The sequence below is a fragment of the Rattus rattus genome, chromosome 2 (assembly GCF_011064425.1).
Source record: "Rattus rattus isolate New Zealand chromosome 2, Rrattus_CSIRO_v1, whole genome shotgun sequence".
Classification (NCBI taxonomy): Eukaryota; Metazoa; Chordata; class Mammalia; order Rodentia; family Muridae; genus Rattus; species Rattus rattus.
Window position 1 is genome coordinate 144,913,659 of NC_046155.1, and position 15,046 is coordinate 144,928,704.

The 15,046-nt window shown below is 38.0% G+C and overlaps 1 protein-coding gene across 1 annotated transcript in view; it reads right to left on the reverse strand.

Moving 5' to 3' along the window:
• The window catches only part of Luzp2 (leucine zipper protein 2), a 372,256-nt gene that overhangs the window by 106,147 nt on the left and 251,063 nt on the right, over nt 1-15,046 (reverse strand). The window lies entirely within an intron of this gene.

Below are 15,046 nucleotides of genomic sequence, written 5' to 3' on the forward strand. Positions count from 1 at the left end.
CCCTCTGGTGATATATCTGCTCTGATGATCTATTTACATCCTTAGCATCCTCAGGGACCCATCCTCTCCTCGCACTGATGAATCAGTGATTAAGTTCCAACTTATTAACATAAGTGTCAGTTCCATACCTTATTGAAATCCTATGAAATCCTTGGTATTCTAGGGCTTGACCTAAGCCAGTTATGTTTATTTCAGAAAGCCATCCATGTATTTGTTAATACATATACATTCATGTATATATTAATATACTGGTGTTTGTAAAGTCATCTGGATGTTTTTTACATTATTAATTTTTAATCTCTGGTCTCCTACTCACAGGAAAGTTGCAAAGTAAGGACAAAAGAAAAACAGTTGGCCTAGTTTTTTTTTATTAAAAATATTACTATAAAGTTCCTTTGAATTTAAAGTAAATGGGTAAATAAATTGGAGTAAATTGACTCATGTCTAGAAGATCTCAACTGCATGTAAGCCATGAGAAATATATACAGGATATTTTTAAAAAAATAATTCTAGCTCATGAAAAGAATAGGTGACTTCAGGGAATTATAGAATTATCCTAAGTTGACAACGAAGAAAAATAAAGCACAAATTAAACTACATGGGATACAAAATATAATACCAGAGCTCTACGCACTTAAAATGTGTTGGTTAGAATAAAATAAAAAACATTCTCTTTCAAAGAAAATGGAATATGTAGCAAGAAAAGTACTGAGAAGAAACACAATTATAACAATTAAAATTACATGAATAATCACTCCTCTGAGTATAATGGTGTGGTTTTTTTTCTTTGTGTACACTCATTGCTATTTTAAAAGTTATAATTTTGTAGACTGAATAAATAAATCTGACATCAATTTTATTCAATAACATATAATTAAAGCTAGCACCACTTGGCTATACCATCTCCAGAGCAGTGCGGGTACCTCATGAACTTGAATTCTAAACTGCTATAGACATATCACAATCTCTAGAACTTCACGAAGTTTCCTTGGAGCAGTTACTTTAGGAATAGGGTTGCGTGTAAAACTTTATTTCATTTCAGATCAGTAGAGAGCTTCCAGGTGATGATATTTAGCTTTAGCGTCAAACAGATTTGGCATTCTTATGTATACCCTCAATGTATACATGTATGAAGCAATGGGAATTTCAAGGTCATCTTTGGAAGAGTCTATACCTCAGATCTACTCTGGCCAGGTGAGAATCTTACAAAGGCTCAGGTCTTAAAGGCTGCTGTAAGAAAATGTATTAACAAGTTTCAATATATTGAGTACATTAATTAGATACTTGTCTGTTACAGTAATTACTTTAATCTCCCGTCAAACTCACTTCCTAATATTATGAATGCAATATTAAACAGTGGCTTATTTCGTCGGATGTAAAACTTAGATTAGAATCCTACTTCTTAGAACCCATAACTAAGAAAAATCTTAAATGCTCTGCCTTTCTCTCTGACTTTTATAATTGATAGAATGATTGAACTATCACAAGCTACTTTGAAGCTTTGATGTATTTACTAAGTGAATTATACTCAGTAACTAACACAGAGTCAGCACATAGTACATTTTCATTTTCTATGACACAAACATGTTCTTGACCTTGTGAAATGCAGAGTCATCTTGCTGGATCAACAGGAATGTAACTCAAGTGGCTTCTGGGTGTCAGATCTAAACCTTCATGGGCTATCATTGTAGACCTAATGACCCATTGAATATTCTCCCATTTGAATACAGAGTTAGTGCAAAAGCCACTGACCTCAATCATATTTCATGTGCATCCTGCTTGTTCTTCCTTTTATATAGGTAAATCTTTTGAAGACAGAATTTTTTGCTTCTGTTAGTAATAATTCATTTCCTTTACAAAGGAGTTCTGCTTTTGATGTTGTGAATTGTTTCTATCTATGTGTGATCTGTGTGACGTTGATGTTTATTGATAACTTGAATGGATTTAGAGTCACCTGGGAGACATACTTCTGTGCTTGTCTTAGAAGACCTCTGTAGAAAGGTTAAGGTAAATAAGAATGCTCCATGTTTATTGTGGACAACATTACTACATGGGCTGGGGCTTGGGAGAGAATAAAATAGGGGGACATAAAGAGAAAATATGAGCCAGCATTCATTGCTTTCTGTTTCCTCACTGTAAATGCAATATGACCATGCTTTTTTCCATGAAGGACTGTACTGATACAAAATGTAAGAGATAATAAACCATTTCTTCTGTACATTGACTTCTAAGATATTTTGTAACATAAATAAAAAAGTAAACAGTAGTATTGCACACTTCAATATTGTGGGAAGGTGCTTTGGCAGAACTTTTTCTTTCAAAGATTTCATAACTCACAGAGGAACTCAATGTCCCCTAAACTAATCTATGGAGGCAGGGACCTGGTCTGTATTTAGAGGAATTCAGGAGTTAGAAAAACAATTGAAAATGTCAAAGGCAGGTAATAACTTGTAAAGATAGGGAAACCAGGGACTATCTAAAGATATGAGTGCCAGGGACTAGCTAAAGTCATGAGGTAAATACAAGAAACAAAACATATCCAACAAACTCAAAAGAAGAGAATCATATATACATAATACTACTTCCAGCAAAAAAAACCCCCCAAAAACCAGAAAATAACAATCATATGTCTTTAATATCAATGGACTCAATTCCCCCAATAAAAGGACACAGGCTAACAGACTGGATATGTAGGCAGGATCCATCATTTTTCTGAATATGAGAAACATACCTCAGTGACAAAGACAGACACTACTTCAGACTAAAAGGTTGGGGAAAAAAAGCTTTCCAAGCAAATGGTCCCAAGAAAATAGCTGGAGTTGCCATTCTAATATCCAATAAAATAGACTTTCAACCAAAAGTTATCAAATGAGATTGGGGAGGATACTTCATATTCATCAAAGGAAAAATGCACAAAGAGGAAGTCTCAAACCTGAACATCTATATGCCAAATGCAAGGGCATTCATATTCATAAAGAAAATTCATGAAAACACACATTGAACCTCACACAATAATAGTGAGAGACTTTAACACCCCATTCTCACCAATGGACAGGTCATTGAAACAGAAAACAAACAGAGACACAGTGAAACTAACAGAAGTTATGAACCAAATGGATTTAACAAATACCTATAGAACATTCCATCCTAAAACAAAAGAATATACCTCCTCCTCAGCACCTCATGGTACCTTCTCTAGAACTGACCAACAATCAGTCACAAAACAGACCTCACCAGATACTAGAAGATTGGAATAATCCCATGGATTCTATCAGATCATCACAGACTAAGGCTGGTCTTCAATAACAGTAAAAACAACAGAAAGCCCACGTACAGATGTAAGTTGAACAATGCTCTACTCAATGATAACTTGGTCAAGGAAGAAATAAAGAAAGAAATTAAAAACTTTCAGAATTTAATGAAAATGAAGGCACAACATACCCAAACTTATGGGAAACAATGAAAGCAGTGCTAAGAGGAAAACTCATAGCTCTGAGTGCCTCCACAAAGAAACTGGAGAGAGCATATACTAGCAGCTTGACAGCACACCTAAACGCTCTAGAACAAAAAGAAGCAAAACTACCCAAGAGGAGTAGAAGGAAGGAAATAATCAAACGTAGGGCTGAAATCAACCAGTTAGAAACAAAGAGTACAGTACAAAGGAAAAAGCAAAACAAAACAAACAAAACAAAACGCAAGAGCACAAGCTGGTTTTTGTTTTTGCTTTTGTTTGTTTGTTTGTTTTTTGAGAAAATCAACAAGATAGATAAACCTTTAGCCAAACTCCCTAAATGGCACAGAGACAGTATCCAAATTAACAAAATCAGAAATGAAAAGGGAGACATAAAAACAGAACCTGAGGAAATTAAAAAAAAAATCATCAGAGCCTACTAGAAACTCTACAAAACTGGAAAATCTAGATGAAATGGATGCTTTTTCTAGACTGATACCATGTACCAAATTTAAATCAAGATCAGGTAAACTGACTAAACAGTCTCATAACTCCTAAGGAAATAGAAATTATCAAAAAACCTTCCAACCAAAAAAGCACAGGATCAGATGACTTTAGTGCAGAATTCTATCAGACCTTCAAAGAAAACCTAATACCAATATATTTCAAACTATTCCACAAAATAGAAACAGAAGGAACACTACCCAATTCCTTCTGTGAAGTCACAATTACACGTATGCCTAAACCACACAAAGACCTGAAAAAGAAAGAGAACTTCAGACCAACTTCCCTTATGAATATTGATGTAAACATATTCAATAATAATCTGGCAAACCGAATTCAAGAACACATCCAATTGAACATTCACCATGATCAAGTAAGCTTTATCGCAGGGATGTGTGAATGGTTCAATATACAAAAACCAACTAATAAATAAAATCAAGGGGAAAAAACCCACATAATCATTTCATTAGATACCGAAAAAGTCTTTGACAAAATACAACACTCTTTCATTTTAAAATCCCTGGACAGATCAGAAATTTAAGGCACAAACCTAAACATCATAAAAGCAATATATAGCAACCCAACTGCCAACATCAAACTAAATGGAGAGAAACTTAAAGCAATTCCACTAAAACCAGAGACTAGACAAGGTTGCCCACCCTCACCCTATTTACTCAATATAGGACTCGAAGTTCTAGTCAGAGCAATAAGACACAAAAGGAGGTCAAAGGGATATAAATTGGAAAGGAAGAAGTCAAAGAATCACTATTTGCAGATCATATGGTAGTACACATAAGTGATCCTCAAAATTCCACCTGAGAACTTCTACAACTGATAAACAACTACAGCAAAGTAGCTGGATTTAAAGTTAACTCAAACAAAGATCAGTAGCTTTCCTTTATATAAATGATAAACTAGCTGAGAAAAAATTAGGGAAATGACACCCTTCACAATAGTCACAAATAGTATAAAATATCTTGATGTAACTCTTACCAAGCAAGTGAAAGCTCTGTATGATAAGAACTTCAAATCTCTGAAAAACGAAATCGAAGAAGACCCTCAGAAAACGGAAAGGTCTCCTTTGCTCACGAATAGGTAGGTTTAACATAGTAAAAATTGCTATCTTAATCAAAAGCAATCTATTGATTCATTTCAATCCCCATCAAAATCCCAAGATAAATCTTCACAGACATGGAAAGAGAAACTCTCACCTTTATTTGGAAAAACAAAAAAACCCAGGATAGCCGAAACAATTCTTAACAATAAAAGAACTTGTACAGGACTCACCATTCCTGACTTCAAGCTGTGCTACAAAGCAATAGTGATAAAAAACCACAAGGTGTTGGTACAAAACAGACAGGTTGATTAATGGAATAGAATTGAAGACCCAGAAGAAAACCCAAACACCTTTGGACACTTAAACTTTGAAAAAAAAGCCACAAACAAAAAGTAAAAAAAAAAAAAAAAAAAAAGAAAAAGAAAACAAATGGCGCTGGTCTAAATGGCAGTCTGTATGTAGGATAATGAAAATAGATTATTATTTTCACCTTGCAAAAGGTTCATGTCCAAGTGGATCAAGGACCTCGATATAAAACCAGATACACTGAATCTAATAGAAGATTAAGCAGGAAAGACCCTTGAACTCATTGGCATAGGGGAAATTTTTTATGAACAGAACACCAACGGCTCGGGTTCTAAGATCAACAATTGATAAATGGAACCTCATGAAACTGAAAAGCTTCTGTAAGGCAAAAGACACTGTTAAAAAGACAAAACAGCAACCTACAGATTGGGAAAAACTCCACTAATGCTACATTTGACAGAGGACTATTTATATATCCAAAATATATAAATAATTCATAAAGTCAACCTCCAAAAACCCTAATAACACAATTACAAGTTGGGTACAGAGGTAAACAGAGAATTCACAACAGAAGAATCTGGAATGACTGAAAATTACTTAAAGAAATGTTCAAAGTTCTTACTCATCAGTAATGGCCCTGAGATTACATCTTACACCAGTCAGAATGGCTAAGATCAAAAGCTCAGGTGACAGCACATATTGGCAAGAATGTGGAAAATGAGGAACACTCCTTCACTACTGGTGGAATTGCAAACCGGCACAGTCACTCTGGAAATCAATCTGTTGGTTCCTCAGAAAATTGGAAATAGTTCTACCCAAAGACCCAGTTACTATTTGTGAGCATATACCCAAAAGATGCCCCACCATATCACAATGGCATATGCTCCACCATGTTCATCCAGCCTTATTTGTGATAGCCAGAAGCTGAAAACATTTGAGAAGTCCCTCACCAGAAGAATGGATACAGAAAATGTGGTTCATTTACACAATGGAATACTATTCAGCTGTTAAATAGGAGGATATCATGAATTTTTCAGGCAATTGGATGGAACTAGAAAATATCATCCTAAGTGAGGTAACTCAGACTCAAAAGGACATGCATGGTATGTACTCACTGATAAGTGGATATTAGTGAAAAAGTACAGAATACCTAGGATACTACCTATAGACTGTAAAAAGTGTAACAAACAAAAATTCCCAAGTGAGGAGGTTTTAACCCCACTTAGCAAAGGGAAGGAAATAATCATGGGAGACAGAGAAAGGGAGACATCTTGTTGGGAGAGGGGAGAGGGGAGATGGAAGGGAAAGGGGGAACAGGATTAGATATGAGGGGAGGGGACAGGAGAGAAGCCCAGAGAGCCTAGAGAATAAATGGGAATAAACAGCCTCAATGACTGGGAGGTGGGGGAACCCTCTAGAGAATACCAGAGACCCAGGAGGTGTGACACACATAGGATTCACTGGGGATGACCTTAGCCAAAATGCCCAGCATTGGAGAAAGGGAACTCAGAATCGACTTTAAGATTCAAGTGCAGGAACAGGGTTACTAACCCACAGTCAAAATTGCTGACCCAGAATTGTTCCCGTCTAAAAGAACTACAGGGGCAAAACTGGAGAAGAGATTGAAGGGTGGTCCAATGACCGACTTAACTTGGGATCCATCTCATGGGAGGGTCATCAAGGCCTGCCTAACACTACTATGCTGTGTTGGGCTTACAGATGGTATTATTCTGGCATGGCGGTCCTCAGAAACGCCCTACTAGCAGCTGATTGAGACAGAAGCAGATATTTACACACAACCATTGGACTGAAGTCGGGGACTTCTGTGGTTGAATTTGGGGAAGGATTGAAGAAGCTGAAAGGGAAGCAACCCCATAGGAAAATCAGTAGTCTAACAGACACCAGGGAGCTCCCAGAGACTAAGCTACTAACTAGGAGCATTCACAGGTTGGTCTGAGCCCTCTGGCACAGGTCTACCTGGTCTAGCCTCAGTGGGAGATTTGCTTAATCCTTGAGAGCTTTGCCATGGAAGGGTGAAGTTTGATGGTAGGGGAAGAGCACTCTCTTGGAGGTAAGGGAGAGAAGAAATGGGATGAGGAAATGTGGGAGGGGGAAATGAAAGGAGGGCAACAACTGGAATGTAAATAAAAAATAATTTAAATAAAAAATAAAAATAAAAATTTAAATTAAAAATAAAAGCAGGAGAAGGGAGAAGGAAAGCTAAAGAACTGGAGATTCCCTGAAATCTGCTGCAGCTGTTCTGTAGGAAATGACCCAGAAACTACTATACACTGAGTTTGAATATGAAAGTGACATCAACAGACTTAACTTTTTTTCTTGAGACAGTGTTTCTCTGTGTAACAGCCCTGGCTGTACTGGAACTCATTCGTAACCCAGGCTAGCGTCAAACTCACAGAAAGTTGGCTGTCTTTGCCTTCTTTACAGGGATTAGAAATGTGCATCATCACAGCCCCAAGATTTAATCTTAAGAAAAGTAACGTCTAGAAAATTTCACATTATAAAATAGTAGACCTATAAATAAGTCCAGAACCAATAAATTTGGTATTGTTTTAGCAGTATATATACTTTTCCTCTATTCACTACTGGGATGAAGTATGCTAAAGAGATACTCTACCAGCTTTTACTGTCAGCACTAAATAATAACAGGAAAATAATGCTGTTTTCTGAGCGTGAGTCTCTACATGAGTCTGCTTGTTATTTATTTGTGGCTGCTATTGTGCAAAGTGTTTTGCAGCATATATTATTTCATTGGATCATCATGCTATTTCTATTAGGCTTATCTTTTAAATGTCTTCATTTCATAAATCAAACACATAAGCTTCATGTGTACCCTCTTCATTGTTTGCTACAAAATCACTCAATAGAAGAGTACATTGCATTGCACAGAATACTATGTAACTACAAGTGCTTGAAGTATCCTCATAGCCTGTGGTTACTTCAAGTGATTGAGCCCATAGGATTTCAAGGGGAGCCCATACTATCTTAAGTCTTAACCATGCAAGCTGAAACAAAATCTCAATTTAAAGACACATTTTGACCAGAATCCAATCCCTAGTCTTTTCATCTGCCTGCTTAAACACACTTCCATCTTCCACAATATCCCCATATTGTGGGGCTGCAATGCCCTTTCTACAGCACAGGTGAATTCAAAAGAACTCACTCTTGTCTAGAACAATATGTTGGAAATGAAATTAGAAGAAGAAAAAGAGAAGCAGGAAGAGGAAGAGTAGGAAAGCAGAAAGACTAATTTATAAAGTTACAAAGGAAAGTTTGAATGATCTACATAGTTTGTGGCTTTAGTAAAACAACAGTTAAGACAATGAAGGTGTAGATTACATGATCTACAATATATAACCCAAAGTCTAATATAGGATGTCTTGCATACAATGAGATAGTAAAACAGACAAGTTTACTTAGCGTTCTTGTGACCCCCATCATTCAAAAATGTCTTCTTTTGATCAATAGTATCAGTTTCAACTGGAAATTCATTATAAATGAACATTGGGCTTAAAACAAGTTGGGTGTGTGGAGTAAAAAACTAAGCACTTCAGTTTCTTTTTTAATCTCGTAATCTCTTAAGTATATGGGAATACTTCTCACAACAGATAATAAAATCTCACCTTGGCATTCTTCAGGTTGTAATGAAGATTTCATGCCTGGTTTTTGTGCTCATAGCTAAGAGAATCCCCTCGCACTACCTGCAAATATTCTAAATTAAGCACCCCCAGTCCTTCACTGCTCCCATTCCACCTTGTTAGATTTTAAATAATACAGATTATCTGACTGGTACATGAAACTCACTTCCTATGCAACTCCAGTATCACTCCTCTGCAGGACTCTCAAGGACAAGAATGCACAACCCATGAATCTTCCTATCTACAGTAAAGTGATGGGCTATTTCTCACGATGAGGAGAATATGACTGAAGGAGCCTTTATCAGGAACCTGCTCTGTGCACTCTTCATGAATAATAAATTCATCTTCTGGCTCTCTTTCCTAATGTCTACAACAATAACATTCACTTGATATTTTCAACTTGGCTTTGACTCTGTGTTCTTTCCTCATTGCTCCCTATAAGAAATTGAGGTCAAATTGTCTTGATTACTGTTTCTTTCTCTCAAGGTCTTCAATGCGCAGAAGTTTCTGTGACACCTAGAGCTGGAGAATTCTCTTTTCCATTCAAGTTATGCTACTTTAGTATTTTTTCATCATAACCATATAGAAATACATGCTAATCTACAAAATCATCCCTTAGTAGCAAACATATAAACTAAATGGTTCACTTACAAAATAGAAGGGATTTCATCAAGCCCCTGCATGAAGTTCTCTTCACAGCCTCATCGGCTGGTGCCGTAGAGATCACTTAACAAGTAGGCTAAGTGTGGTGCTGCATGGCAGGTTATATATAGCAGCACATAGTTTAAACCCTCTATTGTGTGATCTGTCACAAAATACCCAGATCTTAAAACCATATCTAAGATGATTTTGTCACATAACTTAGATATCCTTGGATATTCTTCAAAGAGTTCACAAGCCAACTTCATCCTTCTCCATGCCTTGCTATGTCTGTGCTGTGACTCTTGGCTGCTTGTCTTTTTAAGTTTTCATCTTTCAGCATTCACTCTGCAACTATGGAAGGTGAAAGGTAACAGAGTAAACAACACTGTCTCTGTAGAAGTAAACTCACATTGTTAGTACTTCTCTTGATAGACCAGTGACCATAACTCAGGCATATGTCTCTAAATGGATTCTTAGTGACAATTTCCCGGACAAAAGTCAAGTCTGTCTTCTACTAGCAGAAGGAGCAGCCTTTGAAAAGAGATTTTGCCTTTTGTTATGGTTTCAACACCACCACCTTATCCAAATTCATAGTCTAGTTTTAATTTTGAAACTAGAAAGCTGAAAGCAAGAAAGAAACAGTTGGGAAGTTAACTAAGCTAATATACAAAGTATATGAGAAGAGTCTTTTCAGATAAAAATGTCACTCTGAGTACCACACATTCTGCAAGGCTGCAGGAATAAATTAACTATGAACTCTTGTCTTTTTTTCCCAGGACATTTTCATCCATCTGCTGAACAAGCTGAAAGGTCTGGTGGGAGAGGCTTAGACTTTCCTCAGACTTATCTCGGGGTGATAACTATGAGACAGAATTCGTGTTCTAGTCCCAAATAGCTGAATCGGAACCTTTCCCATTTGTTCCTAGATCCTGCATTTTCCTGGCTCCCAGGAAAGCCTCTTGTATGTTAAAATGTTAAGAATAACTATATATCTGGAAGGGGTTCCTCAGTCTTACCTCTAGCCTCCCACCCACATCCCTCTTCTCCAATATCTGCATAGTGACAGTTTTATGCCTGTCAACCTCTGTGAGGTATTAGAGTTAAATTGTTATAGGAAGAGGTGTATAGAAAGGTGTAGAATTCCTACCTAATAGCAATCATACAGATATTCAGAGAAGGGAATATCACTTGCACTCAGCTCATTGAGGGCAGAGATAGTATTTGGTTCACCTCTGATCCCAGATCCTGTGTTCTCTGTCTTCTCACAGTCTTCTACATTATACTGAGTACATGAGCATTATCTCTAGTGTCATGAACTTTTTCTTGGAAGCCTGGGATCTAGTAGATGCTCATTTTATCACATTTTTCCTCAGTGGTCCCTATATATCCAGATCAAAAAGAATATTTAGCCACCTCTACTATTACAAATAGGGTCTGGACTCAAATTATTGCTTTGGGGAAGAAGAAGAAATAAAGTGCTTCTCAGAACTCAACTGAGCTCTCACACCACACTGACTGCACAGGCTCAATGATCCAACTCTTAACCACTTTCATTTTCACTGATATTCTGGGAGAGTGCAGCTTATGATATTTAAATGGTCCATGAGTTTCATTTCTATTTATCACCTCTCGGTTGTTTACAAATCATGAAAATTATTTTTTCTGTAAGATATTCAGTATATATGGTAGGTGTTGAAATCACTAAGTATCATTTTGCATTTGAATCTTTGGAAGGCCTTTTCATCTGTACAAATGTGTGTCCATGATTGATTTTCTCTGAGGCATGGCTGCTGAAGCTATCTGGTCTGCTCTTAGTCCAGCACACAAAAGCACAGATCTGTAAATGGCCCATTATAACATTTGTCTTAATTGCACTTCCATTTTTAATGACTGGTGCACTCGTATGTGGCCAATTAAAAGAGAAAGGGAAATTGTCCTAATAGCATCCTTACAGTTAAAACTGGTGTAAGGAAGGAAAACCTATGGAACAGAACAAACAGATATGTTCTAGTAATATAGCTTAGACATTTGATAAGCTGTCACTGAGGATATAGGTTTACTGTGTTATTTGCAAAGACTCCGTTTCTCCATTTGTTATGTCTGCCTCTTCTGTATGTCAGTGTGAGAGGAAAAGAGAACAATGGACATAAAATTATGTTATAAACAGGCAGTTTCTTATATGCATATAAACCATATGACATTGACCACAAACTCAGAGGAAAAGGAGGAGGAGGAGGGGGCTTTCCTTCACATATAGAGTTCACTTGTGAGTTTAAAATGTATGTGTCTGGTTTTTCTACATTCTTAGTCCCTCTTTGTTTTTTTGAGAATAAAACAAGGGATAAACAGAAGGAGAAAGGAAGGGGCTGTTAAAAAATTGATGGGTAATTAACATTTTAAGTATGCCTTTCCATTCTTCCAAACATTTTAATCTGCTTGAAGGGTTTAATGGTTGCACTCCTAAGCTACTAGAAGTGCAGCTGAGAACAAAGTGCTTACATCTGAGAACAGAGCTGACGTTGCAGCAACAGCACAAGGAAATGCAGTATGATGTTCCTTTAGTTAGAAAATCATTGTCACACTGTGAGAAAAGTGCTCAGAGAAAACTACTCCTTCAGAAAACTACTGAAACAGACACATACGAAAGCACAGGTGAGCTCTCAGGAAGTGGGTGTAAGGACAGGAGACAATGGCACTTGGTAAGTATTCTGATGCATAAGAATGATAGCCCTGAACAAAAGTGTGGAGTCAGAGCAGTGTCTATTATATAGAAGAACATGAACAGTCTGGAAATTATATATGATAAATTAACAGAATAGGAGAGCTCTGAAACGGGGTAGGGAGATACAAAGACACAAATGTAAATACACACAAACACACACACACACAGAGGAAAGAGAGAGAGAGAGAGAGAGAGAGAGAGAGAGAGAGAGAGAGAGAGAGAGAGAGGAGAGAGGGAGAGAGAGAGAGAAAGTGCAGGGGGGTCTGACATCCCTTTTGACTTTCTTAAGTTGAATTCCTCCAGTAGAATTAGGAATGTCAACAAGCAGGACCCTATGGAAGAGGACTCCACAGAGGAAAGACAGTATTAATTATGTTGCAATTACTTTTGGAATGTCTCCAAACCAATATCCTATGTGAAAATAGATGGTAGAGAGGCTTAGATTAGAGGGTTATGCAAGGCTTGGCAGAGAAGGCTTGGCCTCCCTCAGCCTCTGAAGCCAAAGGCAGAAACAGAGGCCAACCAGACTCTCACCAGTGGGGCAGCCATCCTTATACATGAAGGAAAAAGTAAGTATGTTGTGTGTTCAAAAACACGTCTGTTAAACTACAGGCTAGTGTAATCACCACAGAAAGCTCCCAATCAATGAATATGCCCATTTATAGGATGATGCTGTTGGCAATGAAAATGCAAATACTTTTTTTTTTCCGGAGCTGGGGACTGAAGCCAGGGCCTTGCGCTTGCTAGGCAAGCACTCTACCACTGAGCTAAATCCCCAATCCCAATGCAAATACTTATAAAAATACTCTACTTCATATAGGGGATCCTCGGCTTCTCTAACCTCCCACAAGTGTGTAGTGTGTTACATTCCAACAGTTGCCTGATGGTCTTCTTAGGATGCTTTTTTATGCTAGATGGAACCTGATTTCTTTAACTTATACTATTTTCTGCTTGCATTGTGATTCTAGTCCTTGTCTGGCTGTCTCAACAGGAAGAAGGCTTGCTGAGTCTAAGGCACATTATCTGTAGGAGGCAATATAATGCTCTTCTCTAACCCATGAGGACAGCTTCAGTGATGCCTTCCTCCAGCTTATTTAAGATAGCCACTTCCTCCTCACAGCACAGCTTTCTGTAATCCTTATGAAAAGCTACATAGAGAAATAAAGTTCCCTGCATATCATAAATGTAGTGAATTGACAGGGCAGCCACATGTGCTTAAATTTACCTGTAATCATATCTATACTGACTGTCACTTACCATGATGGTGAGTGGTTTGGATGAGAAGCACATGCTGTTTTTGCAGTGTTTTATGTCTCCACACAAGTAAAAGTAATTTGAACATGCTCTACTCCTGATTCTGTGATGTTGGAGATTTGAATTCTATGCTAGGAAGAATATTCCTTCTTTCTGTCTCTGTCTCCCTCTGTGTCTTTTTCAGAAGTGGGTAGGGAGAGGCACAACTCAATTAAAACCAAACACCGTTGTCTAGAATGATCTTCACTGCCAATAAGACTGGCTACAGGAGCCAGCTTCAATGCAACCTTTGACTAGTGAAACAGAGAAAGGAGAAATCACTCGGAGGCAACCAAAGAGGACAAGCACTCTTTAATAGGCTATTTTCACACATGGCTCTGTGGAATCACTTGTGGAAAAAGAAGCTGTGAGGTCCTGACCTTCGACAAGACAGAAGGAACCTGCCAGGCTGTTTCCTTGGAAGTCCGTTAGGACATTTACATTTCACACTGCACACTGAGACAAATCATCGACAGATGTGAGGGATTTGCCTCTGTCCAGCATCCAGACACCACCCTGCTCAAGCTGAAGTGCCATCTCATTGGCTTTAGCAGCGTATGTCAAGTGGGTATCAAGTCAGTATTTTTAATTCCACATCGGCTCACATCTGACAAAACCGGTTCCAAGACTCCCAAAGGAAAATCTCATAGCAAAGTGGAAAATCTCTTCTAGTTCTAAGGCTATTGAGTTCCTTATACTCCTGAGAAAAAAGTGAAGGAGCCCGGCTAAGAGGCAAGGGCACACATAACACCAAATGAAAGAGCTATACAGAGTGCCGTTACCACACAGCAGCAACACAGCATCACAGCATCACAACATCACAGCAAACTGTAAGGTAACAGGGGCCACAGAATTTCTGTGGACTCGCTAACTGTTCTCATCTAATTGTCCCAATTTTGCAGTTCTTCTGAGCATTTGGCTACATCTAGATGGAAGATTATTTACCAGATACCTTGGTTTTAACGCTTGACGGTTTGCCAGTGATAAGGGCTGTGCGAATGAGCTGAGGTTGGTCACAGTAGTTGAAAGCACTGAGTTTTAGATATGCGAGGGGCTCTGCAGCAAAGCACATTAAAGCTAAACTTCCCTTTTGAACAGGTTTCCAATTTCTACTGAAGTTGCTATTCTTAAGCCCAAATGGATGCTCCCCATGGCTTTTTTCCACTGACAGAGTATTGACCTCCTCTAAGAGGAGGGTAGTCAGATCCCACAGTGGAAGACAGGCCTGAGCCAGGTTTAATGGGAATTGAGGAGGCCGCTCATGCACAGAACAGGAACATCTGGTTGATGGATTGTACTCCTCAGGGTTGTATTGTCTTTGAAAAAAAATCACTCGAGGCTCCTGCTTACACTGACGTTTAATGAATTGCCACGTAGAATGGATAGGTAGTAACATTAAGAAAAAATGAGGAGCA